Raw genomic sequence first — 12,510 nt, 5'->3', positions numbered from 1 at the left:
TCAGGCATACGGCAAAGTCAAGTTTAAGGTATGAGTGGCATCGATGGTCCTTCTTTTGATTCTCAGAACTGAAAATCCAGGGAAGTAGCAGGATCTGTAGAACTGTGTCTGAGGAAGAACGATTCTGGTTTAGGTTACTTGACTCATCCACCTGCATTTTGTAAAATTTAATATAGTTGGAGGAGAATTCAATGAGTAGTCAAAAGGACTGGCCTTTGGTCAGGAAGGTTGACCTTGGAGGAAGACCTTGGAGCCTCTGTTGTTGCTGTTTGGAGTTAAGGGTGGCGGGTGGCAAGGGGAGGGAAAGCACAATGGTGTTGAACGAACATGGTCTCAAAGGTCTCTTCCAGCCCTAAAATTCCTTTAAATCCTTTCATTTCCTTAGATGTTCCATAAATAAAAATTTTAAATGTTAGCACTGTTCATTCTCTTTCCAATTCTTTGCCTTAAGAGTTTTGATGGAGTGCCATGGTTTGTACCTGGTCCTTTTAACTCTGTTTACACCTGGGCATGGCCAAGAAGGGGCTGGAATTCATTGCCTCAATACCAGCATGTTCCCTACCAGACTGTGGGCTGCTATAAATCATTTTACTAGGTTCTATTTCCTGAATATTTCTTTTAGGTAGTGGGGGCAGGGTGGGCTATAGAATTCAAAACAGATTTATTGCAAAGCCTTTGGAGAATAAACTGCAAGGGATGACCCAGCAGTTGCTGCTCCTGCATAACCCAGCCAGGGACTCCCAGAGAAAAAGACTAGTAATTAGTTTCACTTGTAGGTGAAAGAGGGTCTTTGAAGGCATCTGGCATTAATTATAATGGTGGACACTGTTGCCATTTCCAAATCCTGCTTTTTAGGATTGTGCACTGTCTGTCTAGAGAGGGAGTTATAGAGAGAGGTCTGAGGAGGAGGGGAGTACTTAATGGGGGCACGAGTGGTAAAAGTCTGAGACAGAGAGCATGGGCAAGGTGAAAGAATATTCCATGTCCCACCCTTGGAAAACCCCTTCTGGAAATTTGAATTCCAGCCTCTATTTTTCTGTATCCTAAGTGCTTTGCTCTTTGTCCCAAGAACTAAGCCACCATTCCCAAATGGTAGCAACAGGGCAATTGTGCTTCAAGCAGCTCTTGTATAACTCGGTCATGAACCCAACATACCCCTGTTTCTTACCTCTTAGTGGATCTCAAATACTCCTGCCCAAACCCCACACGATCCTTGTTTCCATCCTTTTCAGGATATCACAGGAATCCCTACTGAACTCTCAACTCATGCTTTGCGGGATGACCAACTCCTGAGGCTCTACCGAAGTATTTCCCAGCCACCAGGTTATCTGCATTAGGAAATCTCCAGGTCCTACCTGTCCTAGGGCCATGGAGTCTAGGGGCCTCCTGTAAGTCTTCAGGCTCCTCTGAGTCCTGCGACTTTAACATACAGCGGGTTCCAGGACCCAACAGTGGCCCAAGTGTCCATCTCACAAAACCTAGTTCTACTCTGCCGATGTTCTCCTACAGTTCTGCTGCTACTTCTTCTAACTGTAGTCACTGGCATTTGTCAAGCCTTTGGTATGTATGAGGAACTAAGTTAAGTACTTTTTATATGGTATCACTTTTAATCCTCACAAGAGTGTTGCAGAATTCTTTAATATTTGCGTTTTACAAACGCAAAAGAGATTGAGGCATAAAAACACAAAACAATCTCTACATGTTACATAGCAAGCATCAGAGTTGGACTTTTAACCCAGAAAGTTCTGACTCCACGGCACAGCTCTTAACCACAAGTATTGTTAGCCATGGGAGTCTCAAGAAGCCATGATCCAGTATTCTCTTTGCCTTCTGAGTTTGAAAAATGTTCTACTTTTCTTTGTACTATCGAAGGCCCTAATTATGAGACCCTGGGCACCAGCGTCCACTCCTCCTTAATTTATTTGCCCTATTTCTAAGAGTCAAAGGCTCTGACAAGCACATGGTATTAGTTATCTATTGCTATGCAATGAATCATCCCAAAACTTAGTGGCTTGCAACAAGCATTTATTATCTCATAGTTCCAGAGGGTCAGGAATTCAGGAGTAGCTTAGTTGGGTGCTTCTGGCTCAGAGTCTCTCCTGAGGTGTAGGCAGGATGTCGGTTGAGGCTGCGTCATGTGACGCTTTGACTCCATCTTCTGAGGAGGCTCACTCACGTGGCTTTTGGCCCCAGTTCCTCACAAGAGCCTCTCCACAAGGTTGCCTGAGTGTCCTTCGGAAAAGGCAGTTAGTTTCTCCCAGATTGAGTGATCAAAGCAAGAGCCCTCAAGACAGAAGAAGCTGCAGTCTTTTTATAACCTAATTTCAGAAGTCATGGGCTTTCATTTCTGTGTGTCCTATTTGTTAGAGACAACTAATGAAATCCAGCCCTCTCTTCAGGAGGGGAGAATTAAACCCCACCTTTTGAAGGGAGAAATATCTGAGAATTTATGGAAATACTTCTGAAACCACCACATACAGGTACTTGAGAAGTTACTTCATGCAAGGTCCTATTTACCTCAATATCGAACTTGGTTGTTGAAGACACCCATGGTGTAAAAGAAAGAACACTCTGCTTTCAGTCACGTCAGACTATTCCAAGCCTGCTAGGTGTAGGTGCCTGGGAGCTAGGTAGTATTTCAGTTTCCTAAGGTGGAAAGTGGAGATAATAGGCCTTACTTTATTAAGAGAATTTAAAACTTAGAATTTCTGTGAAAGCACAATGGAAAAAGCTATGCAGATAGAAAGTATTTTTGAATAATTTTGAATATTAGAAAGCTCAACCTTATGTTTATATCTCCTGGGTAATAAGAAAATGATAATTTTAGAGCCAGGAATATATCTAAAATTCTCCTATTCTTCTTCATTTTGCAGAGCATTTATGAGGTATCCAAACAATTTTCTAATAAATCCATGGCATGGGATCCATTGGATGGAATAAAAAGAATGTTATTGAGTGTATAACAATGCACACCTTTTGATCAAGATAAAAACAAATAAACAGTCATTAAGATAATAAAAAATGAATATGCTTATCAAGTATAACTGAATATTTGACTCTTTCAAGGAAAGACGTCAGTGCTAATTAACAAATTATGAAACTCACACAGTTTTAAAGATAATTTTGTGACACCTATTTCTCATTATAAGAATATTGCTATCAACAGTTCCTGTCACCAATTACTAATTAAAACTTTCCTCCATCCCTTCTACAAAGTAAAGTGAACAGCAAAAGAAAAAAAAAAGTTGTGACTGTAAGGATTTTATTTGGAATCTCAACACAATTAAATTTGCATAAACTCTAATAAAGCAAAATTAAAATCCATTAGCACTTGTCTCTGATAACTAACATAAGCTTGCTGTTTTAAATGACTGTGTTTCAGACATATGGAGGGAAGGAAGGATGGGACAATGTGGAGCCATGGAAAAATATGAAGATTATAAACTAAGAATAATGTTATTTAGAAAGTCCCCAATTTTAGGAAAGAAATAAAAGTTATTTAGGCTTTTAGGAAACATTGAAAAATGCTTTCCATTTTATAATGTATAGATTCACTCAAGAATTTCACCAGATGTTTGTTTTACAAGATACATATGACACTTACATTTATGTACATTAATGATAATTTACTACTCAGTTCTAATTACTACCCTCTGGAGAGAACAGAAATGTTGACAAATATTGATTATTTAAGACAAACTACAGAAAACCCATATTTCCTGATTTAAAAACACAAGAGAATTTAAATTTTCTTTTTCACAGATTCTCAAATATTTGAAGAGGATTAAGCTATAATGCATTGAAAATGAATATTTCAAACTTTATATTTTGGCTTATTTATTCTAGACAAAATACACTCTGCGAGAGTGGAAAATCAGTTTCTCTGGAAAAAAGATAAATGATAAACTTGCCTTAGAAACAGCTTGTTGAAGATCCCTGGCTGTAGTTGCTCCTAACTTGAAGGAAAGACAGTGAAAAGACAGAAGGACAGAAGGAAAAAGAAAAGGGGCGTCTTAGCATCATGATGGTGATGGTGGTGATAATGATGAAGATGATGCACTGGGGTTTATTGAGTGCATGCTAGATACCATGCAGTGTGTTAATATGCATTATATTATTTTCTATTTGCAATCATTTACTTATACTAATGATAGCAAAATGATTTATTTAATTTATTTTTTTAATTTATAATTACAATTTATTGAACATCTAGTGTGTCAATTCTGCTAGGCACTTCATTGACACTATTTCTAATCCTTACCAATCTAATCCCTCCTAGTCTAATCCTTGAAAGAGAGGTATTATATCAACTGTTTCTTATGAGAGGAAATCGAAGCTCAAAAAACAAAAGTACAATGTTCTAGCCACGCATTTTGTTAAGTGCACAGATCAGGGTTCAAATACAGATGTCTAGCCTTCTTCAAATTCCACCACTCTGCAATTACATGCTTGCCTCGATTAATGATAATATTAATAACACTAATGAGAGTAATATCACCACCACCACTATCACCATCACCACCAAACAAAATCTGTATCTGTAAAGTGCTTTCCAACTTACAAAGTCCTTGGGGTGGGCAATTGATCTGATAGAAAGGTTGAAAAACTGAAGAGCTTTCTTTGAGATGAAGTTTGTATCCATTCACCTTTTATGTTTGTTTTTCTCAAAAAATTTTAAATTGTTATAGAGTACATGTAACATAAAATTTACCATTTTCACCATTTAAAAACAGTCAGTCATGTTAAGTACATTCATATTGTGCACCCATCATCACCAACCATCTACAGAATTCTTCATCTTGCCAAATTGGAACTTTATAATAGCTCCTCATTCTTCCTTCCATTTCCTGGTAATAACCCTTCTGCCTTCTATCTCTGTGAATTTGACTACTCTGGCTACCTCTTATAAGTGGAATCATACAGTATTTGTCATTTTATGAATGGCCTTTTGCACTTAACATAATGTCTTATGGCTCATTCATGTTGATCATGTTTCAGAATCTCCTTCCTTTAAAAGGCCGGATAATATTCCATTGTATGTGTATACCACATTTTGTTTATTCATTAGTCCATTGATGGCTTCTTATTGTAATATTTGAGATATTATTGCCAAATCCAATGTTGTAAAAAATTTACCCTGAGTTTTCTTCAAGATTCTGTATGTTTAGCTCTTACATTTCAATCTTTGATCTGTTTTGAGTTAATTTCTATAAATGGAATTAAGGGTCCAGCTTCATTTTTTCCATGTGGATATCCAGTTTTTCCAGCACCATAATTTCTTTCAGGATTGTTTTGTAGTTTTTATTGCACAAGTTTTTCACTTCCTTGGTTAATTCTTAAATATCTTACTATTTTTGATGCTGTTATGAATGGATATATTTTTTAAAGATTTTACTTATTTATTTATTTGTTACAGAGAGTGAATGAGAGAGAGAGAGAAAGAGCATGAGTGGGGGGAGGAGCAGACGGAGAAGGAGAAGCAGACTTCCAGCCGAGCAGGGAGCATGATGTGGGACTCGATCCCTGGACTCTGAGATCGTGACCTGAACCGAAGGCAGCTGCTTAACCAACTGAACCACTCAGGTGCCCCTAAATGGATATGGTTTTTAAATTTCCTTTTCAGATGTTTATTGTTAGTGTATAAAAATGCCACTCACTTTTGTGTGTTGATTTTGTATCCTGCTGCTTTGCTGAATTTCTTCTTTTTTGTGTGTGGTATCTAGAATTTTCTACATATAAGATCATCTGCAAACAGAGATAATTTTACTTCTTCCAATCTAATTTGAATGCTTTTTATTTCTTTTTCTTGTCTAATTGCTTTGGAAGGAGCTTCCATGCCATGCATGGAACGCATGAAGAGCTGCCTGCCCGGGCTAGAGGGCAGGGGATGGGTAGCTGCTTCTGTGCTAAGAGATTGAATTGACCAAAAATAGGCACAATTTAGCACTGAAACCTTCTCTTGGAAGTTACAGGTCTTTGAATAGACTTCAGAGTTCCCAAATAGTCACATCAGATGGATTGGGCCAGTACAATTCTTGACTAGTTGGGTAGATAGATTCCTGGTGATTTCTATTTTGTCATCTTCCCCAAATTGTCCTTCTTTCACTTTTAAATGAGTGTGAGAGAACAGCTGATTTATAAGTACAGGAAGTTTCTGTGTAATATTGGGTGAAATCATCATTTACATGGTGTTTTTCTGCAATTTAATGACCCCTAGACTCTAGAATAAAAGGAGAGACCTATATTACGTTTTTGTGTGTGTAATAAAGAAAAGAGTCGTACATGAATCAGATGTGAATTAGAATTTCAGAGGTCCTGAAGTGGTTGAGTTGAATGAGTTGAATGAGTCTGGAATCACCCTCACCTATATATTCTTTTTCTCGGAGGAAAAATAAAGACTTAAGACAAATGTTAAGTCCTGAGTTTAATTCTTAACAACAGCTGTGCTTCTGGTCAGAATTTTTGTGGCTGTTTCATAGATCTGGACCTGTTTATTTCATGATGGCTGGGTTTGGGGCTTAGCACTTCAGAATCTCATGGTCCACATTCTACAAATGGTTATTTCTGCACCTGTGGCCAGCTTTAAGATTTTCTTCTGCCTTGCAGGTGTCTTAAAGGTTGGCTTCAAAAGTCACAATAGGAGCCAAAATAATTTTCTTTCCAGAAACTATTCAGTAAGTTGTCTTTCAGATTGGAAATAGCATTACATAAAATGTATTTCTGTTAGTGCTGAAATACCAGAGTCCCCAAAGAATCATGTGACTATGGAGGAGAATCTCAGGTGATATTAAGAAATCCAGACTTCGGCTGGAAGTCTGCTTCTCCTTCTCTTTTCTAAGACTTAGAAAAAGTCATATTTTTGAAATGTGATCCAGATATATAGAAAGAATATCTAGGGCATTATAATATTTAGGAAAACATACATTTTGAAATCTGCACTTATACTCTCTTGTTCTATTTATATAATGCCAAAAAATTAGGAATCTTTCAGATTTTAAATAGAGACCAGTTGATAAAATATGCCATCCAGTTCTTCACTGGAAAAACTAAGAAAATAAAGATATAAAAGGAAGAGAACTAATTCTTACAGGCTTATATACACACATATGCACATCCTTCCAATAGTTTAATTTGGGTCTCATGAATTGATTATTCCAAGTTTTAAAATTTGCTGTATTTACCAATTTGACTTTCCATCCAAAGTTGAGAGTTAGATTTTGTAACATAAAATTAGAAACCATCTATTTGTTTAAAAAACAAATGCAGCTTAAATTGTAAAAAATTAATTGAACAGAGTGAAGGATATTTGGAATTATTCTGACCATATATTCCTGATTTTGTTTCTGTATGAGCTCATCAAATATAGAAAATTGGTTGCTTTCTTCTCAGGCACTTTCTAATGTTCTTAGTGTCTGAGGTAGCATCAATGATAAAGAAATCATTGTCAATCACAAATATTATCTGACCATTTTCTTTGCTCCAGACACTGTTCTTGGTCCTGGTAAAGGAAATAGATGTTGCTCCTGCCTGCCTAAAGCTTGGGGAGGATGAGTTAACACAGGAGAAATGAATAAGCAAATGAGCATACACACAATGCATCAGTCAAGGGGCTGTGTTCAGTTTCTTCCTTTCTAGGTTTTTCTATTTTGTTGTCGTTCTTTCTCTTTCTCCCCCCTTAGGAAAGCTGTTTCTGACAATGAAACAAGATTCCACTCCAAGGGATGAATGTGGTTTGTTCCTTTGGAGAATCAAAACCCCAATATTGACGATAGTGATGTGTAGACAGAAGAAGAGTTTCAGGATGTGAGGGAATGGATGGGTTTTAACTGACTTACACAGTCACTTCTGAAGAGAGTTTCCATTAACTCATTCTGTCTAAAAGTACTTATTGAACACCAACTCTGGGCCAGGTACTTGCTATGTCCTTTGGGTACAACTCTGAATGAAATCCTTGCCTTCAAGGAACTGGGTGTACAGCATAGAGGGCTGGAGCTTTATGAAATAGTGTGGTGAGTGCTACATCAGGAGTAAGTATGGTGAATTACTGGGATTCACGGGAGAATGTCTAACTCACTCTGAGGGGGTTGGTGGCCAGCAAAGGCTGTTGGAGGAAATAATGCCTAGGTTGAAAATAAGCATGGGTAGGCATTATCAGAGCAAGGTGAGTGAGAAGAACATTTCAAGAACAGAGAGGCAGAAAATCCCTGGAGATCATGTCCAGAAGCTTAGGTGGCTTCTTAGTTGATGTGGGACATTGGATAGGAGTGTGTGTGTGTTTGTGTGTGTATGTGTGTTATTTGGCAAGAAGCATACTAGACATAACAGAACTAATTCATGAAGGCCCTTGCTAATAATGTTAGGTTTTAGCTTTTATGTAATTTTCATCTTTCAAAAAATTTTAAAAAAAATTTTATTTATTTATATTTCAGAGAGAGAGAGAGAGAGCATGTGCACAAGTGGGGGGGGGCGGGGCGGCAGGCAGAGGGAGAAGCCGGCTCCCTGCTGAGCAAGGAGCCAGATGGGGGACTCAATCTCAGGACCCTGAGATCATGACCATGACCTGAAAGCAGACGTTTAACCGACGGAGTCACCCAGGTGTCCCTCATCTTTCAAAATTTAAGCTTGGATGAATGTGCATCGAATTTGTTTCTTATTTAATCTAATGATAAAAAAGCAACAACATCAAAATTATTATGTATTTTATTATAAATTAATATGTCTTATTCAGAAAATTAGACAGGAAAGCATAAATAAAAGTAAAAAGCCACCCATAAATAACATTAAGATTTCATTTTTTTTCCTCTACTCACACTAGTTATGTGTTACATGGTACTCTTTTATTTAACATTGTATCATGAATATTTTACTTTGTAGATGAGTTTATTATTTTTTTTATAGGTAGCATGATTCATAGAATTGTATGACTTAAGGGATATTAAATGTCATCATCAGGAGATGCCTGCTTTTTTAGGTGCCAGCATCCCAGGGATGTTGACATAGATGAAGTGATGCTCAAATGGGGAGAGCCAGAAGATACCATTTCTGAGAGTAAGAATTTTAGGATCTTAGGAGGCTACTGTTTGAAATAATCCTACTGTCCCTATGCAAACAAATTACCACCTTCTCTCTTTATCTCCACCCTCTAGTAACAACTTGAGAGACCCCCAGTTTGTACAAACCCTTTTGTTTACCTTGAAAAAAAGTGGAGTTCAGGAAGATTAAGTCAGGGCCAGGCAGAAGCAGGTGTAGAACCAAGATCTTGCTTGATGCTTTTTCCATTAACCTTGGCTCTCCAATAAAACTATCAGAATGGCAATAATTTTCTTCTCCATTATTCATAGGCCTTAGTTTTTAACCTTCATTTTGCCCAGCTAACATGGAAAATCAAATTGTAGAATCCATTTGTTTTGCATCATTTGTAGACCTGAATTGAATGTTATTTTCAAATATCTGCCTGAATTTTGGGATCACTGAAGAAATGCTTTACAAAAATTTTTAATCTTTGAAGCTGGACATTCCTTTCAAATATATTGGAAAAGCAAATAATCTTTTGAGATTTCAGATATTTTTACTGGGCTTTGATTTGTTACCAAAATGTATACATTTCCTATGTAATTTTAGTCTTTAATTTTCTATGATTGGTAATTACCGTAAAGTGCTACACCAGGCATATGGGGGAATACAGAAGACAGAAACCAAACTATTTAGGTTGAAATTACTTTAAAATAATAAGCTAAACAAACATTTGTTCTAAACCTCAATTTCTTTTTTTGTTACGATTGGAAGCAGCTAGGAAAGTATTCCTTTTGCTTGTTTTTGGCATGTAATGAAGTTGAAATACAACTCTTTCTATTCACTAAATCAATAATCCACTTCTCCAAGTAAGATATTTCCATAAAGCTTACATTTTCTAAACAGTAGACAAGTCTTGATCATAAATACATAGAATTTTTATTTTTCAGTAAAGAAGCCCCAGTCCATTTTTTAAGGACCAGTTGGATAGCTAGAGATTTCAACGTGCCTAAAACTGAAGAAATATTTTCTGAACTACTGAGCAAGTTGTCACTATCCTGGCGGTTCCCTGCCCCACAGTACTGGAAAATTTGAGCAAGAAGCTTTCAACCAACAGAACACAGTGATGGATATCTTCAACAGATAGTCACAGAGTCTAGTAAAGACATTACTACACGAAACATGAACTATCATTCCGACATTTCCGGTTTTCACACAGGATCCTCCAGTGAAGAGTAGTTAATATAGCAAATATCGCCAAGCAGTGCTGCTTCATACAGTTGCTCGGATGGTGGACTGCACACTTCCAGGGGAGCCATGATAAAACTGCTGTCTTCCATAGCAAACCAACACCACGGATTTCAAGAGTACTGCATTAAATAAATTCGTGTGAGTTCTTACTGCTGTTTTGAGAGAGTGTTTTATTTGTTGTAATTCTAGCTGTCTGAATGTGTCCCCTGAGGCAGGTTTGTAAAGGATAATTTCAAAAATTGGAAAAATAAATAAGTGGAATGACTAGGCATGGGGAGATAGGACTGCTGTTCCAAACCCTTCCACTGATTTGCCAGTGGATGTTGAGCAAGTAGCTTAGACACTCTTTACCTCTGTTTATTCTTCAAGAAGCCATGGCTGGGGATGTTTGCTTCGTATTGCAAACGGGATGCTTGATAATGTGTGCCATACATTTTGCCATCCTCAGATAAAATGGGACACTCTATCTTTCCTGTAGCCTTTGATCTTGGCAAAGGTAACACCAGCACGTGGCTGCTGAGAAGGACAGGAAGTACACTGAGCATGTGCACGGCTATTATCACTTGAGACCCTTCTTTTGGCAGCTGTGCCACTTAAGGAATCCCCTTAAAGGCAGGGGTGTGGGAAGGACGAGAGTTAGGGCTGGGAAGATTTCATCTAAGTGCTTGTCTGTCCTTCTTCGAGGGTTCAACATTCATGGATTCTGTCTTTCTCACTCTCTCCCCATTTCCAACACATGGGGACCTGTGATAGCAACATGGCTTCATGATCCTTTGCAACGGAGAGTGTGAGCGTGGTCTGGGGGAAATCAGACAAGCCAACGCCAGCCGGAAACTAGAGATCACGCGTGGCACATCTTTTTCTGCTTCACCTCCCCTGGCCCAGGGCTTTGTACCAGTGCTATGCAAAGACAAATTTAAAATTAATGTGCCCATGAACCATGTTGTATTATTCTCCTGAATATGGTAGGTCCTTAATAAAGGCTAATACATTTCATCGGGCTCATTATTTAGGATCCTTAGTTAGAGCAGTGAAAGGCACAAAACACTGTTCGGGATATATTCTCACGATTTTCTGATTTCCTAAAGACTGTTGATCCTCTCCGAGTGCACAGCATATCATATTGGCAAAATTCTGTTACATAAATGAATATGCATATAGATGTATGTATACATATGTTACAATGAGTGAGATTTTTCAGTGCAATTCCAGACAGAGGGGAGAAAAAGTTCATGCTCTTGTAAAGCCTCCATAAGTTTTAAGGATTTAAAATGTGTGTGTGTGTGTGTGTGTATGTTTGAGTGTGGGCAAGATGTTCCTGTCTGTTGCCCTGAGTTCCAGGAAGAATTTACTTGTAGAAACAGGTCTTCTTTCCATACAATGGTAACATGTTGTTAAATCTAATACAAAGGTGATGACTTAGGATATAATGACAAATCAATCCGAAGCATCAAATGAGGGCTTTTTAAGGACTTGACTCTGTCAAATAAACATCCGGCTTTGCATTAAAATCTGACTGAAAGAAATCACTGTAAAAGCCACATACCTTCATCTGCTGAAATTAGCACAGAATGGAACCTTTGTCACACACACCCAATATTTGACTTTTTCTTTTCAACTGGGCTATTATTTCGTATTTGTTGAACCAGATCTGTGCAGTGCACCAACTGCTCTCTGCGATAAGTTAAGGACTTTTACTTATGGAATTAACGTGCACCCACAAGAGACACCCTAGTGAGTGAATTGCAGGCCCTGTGGATTGGGAGAACTGTAGTGGGTTTTCCGTTTAAGAAAAACTCCAAAAGGGTAAAATCACTTTACATAGAGACTTCTCATCTGCCACTTTAGATGATTTTTTTCCCCTTGATGTCCTCCCACCCCATTAACTTCCTATCTTTTTTTTTTTTTTTTTTAATGTAGGCTCCACTCCCAGTGTGGAGCCCAATGTGGGGCTTGAATTCACAACCCCGAGATCAACACCTGAGCTAAGATCAAGAGTCAGATGCTTAACTGACTGAGCCACCCAGGTGTCCCCAATTAACTTCTTTAGAAACTTCCTTTTTTCAGTTACTTTTTAAAAAATATTTTATTTATTTATTTGAGAGAGAGAGAGCACAAAGGGAGAGTGAGAAGGAGAAGCAGACTCCCCACTGAGCAGGGAGCCCCATGTGCGGCTTGATCCCAGGATTCTGGGATCATGACCTGGGCCGAAGGCAGACACTTAACAGACTGAGTCACCCAGGTGAC

This window comes from Neomonachus schauinslandi, chromosome 8 (genome assembly GCF_002201575.2).
Source record: "Neomonachus schauinslandi chromosome 8, ASM220157v2, whole genome shotgun sequence".
NCBI lineage: Eukaryota > Metazoa > Chordata > Mammalia > Carnivora > Phocidae > Neomonachus > Neomonachus schauinslandi.
This window is presented reverse-complemented; position numbering follows the sequence as displayed.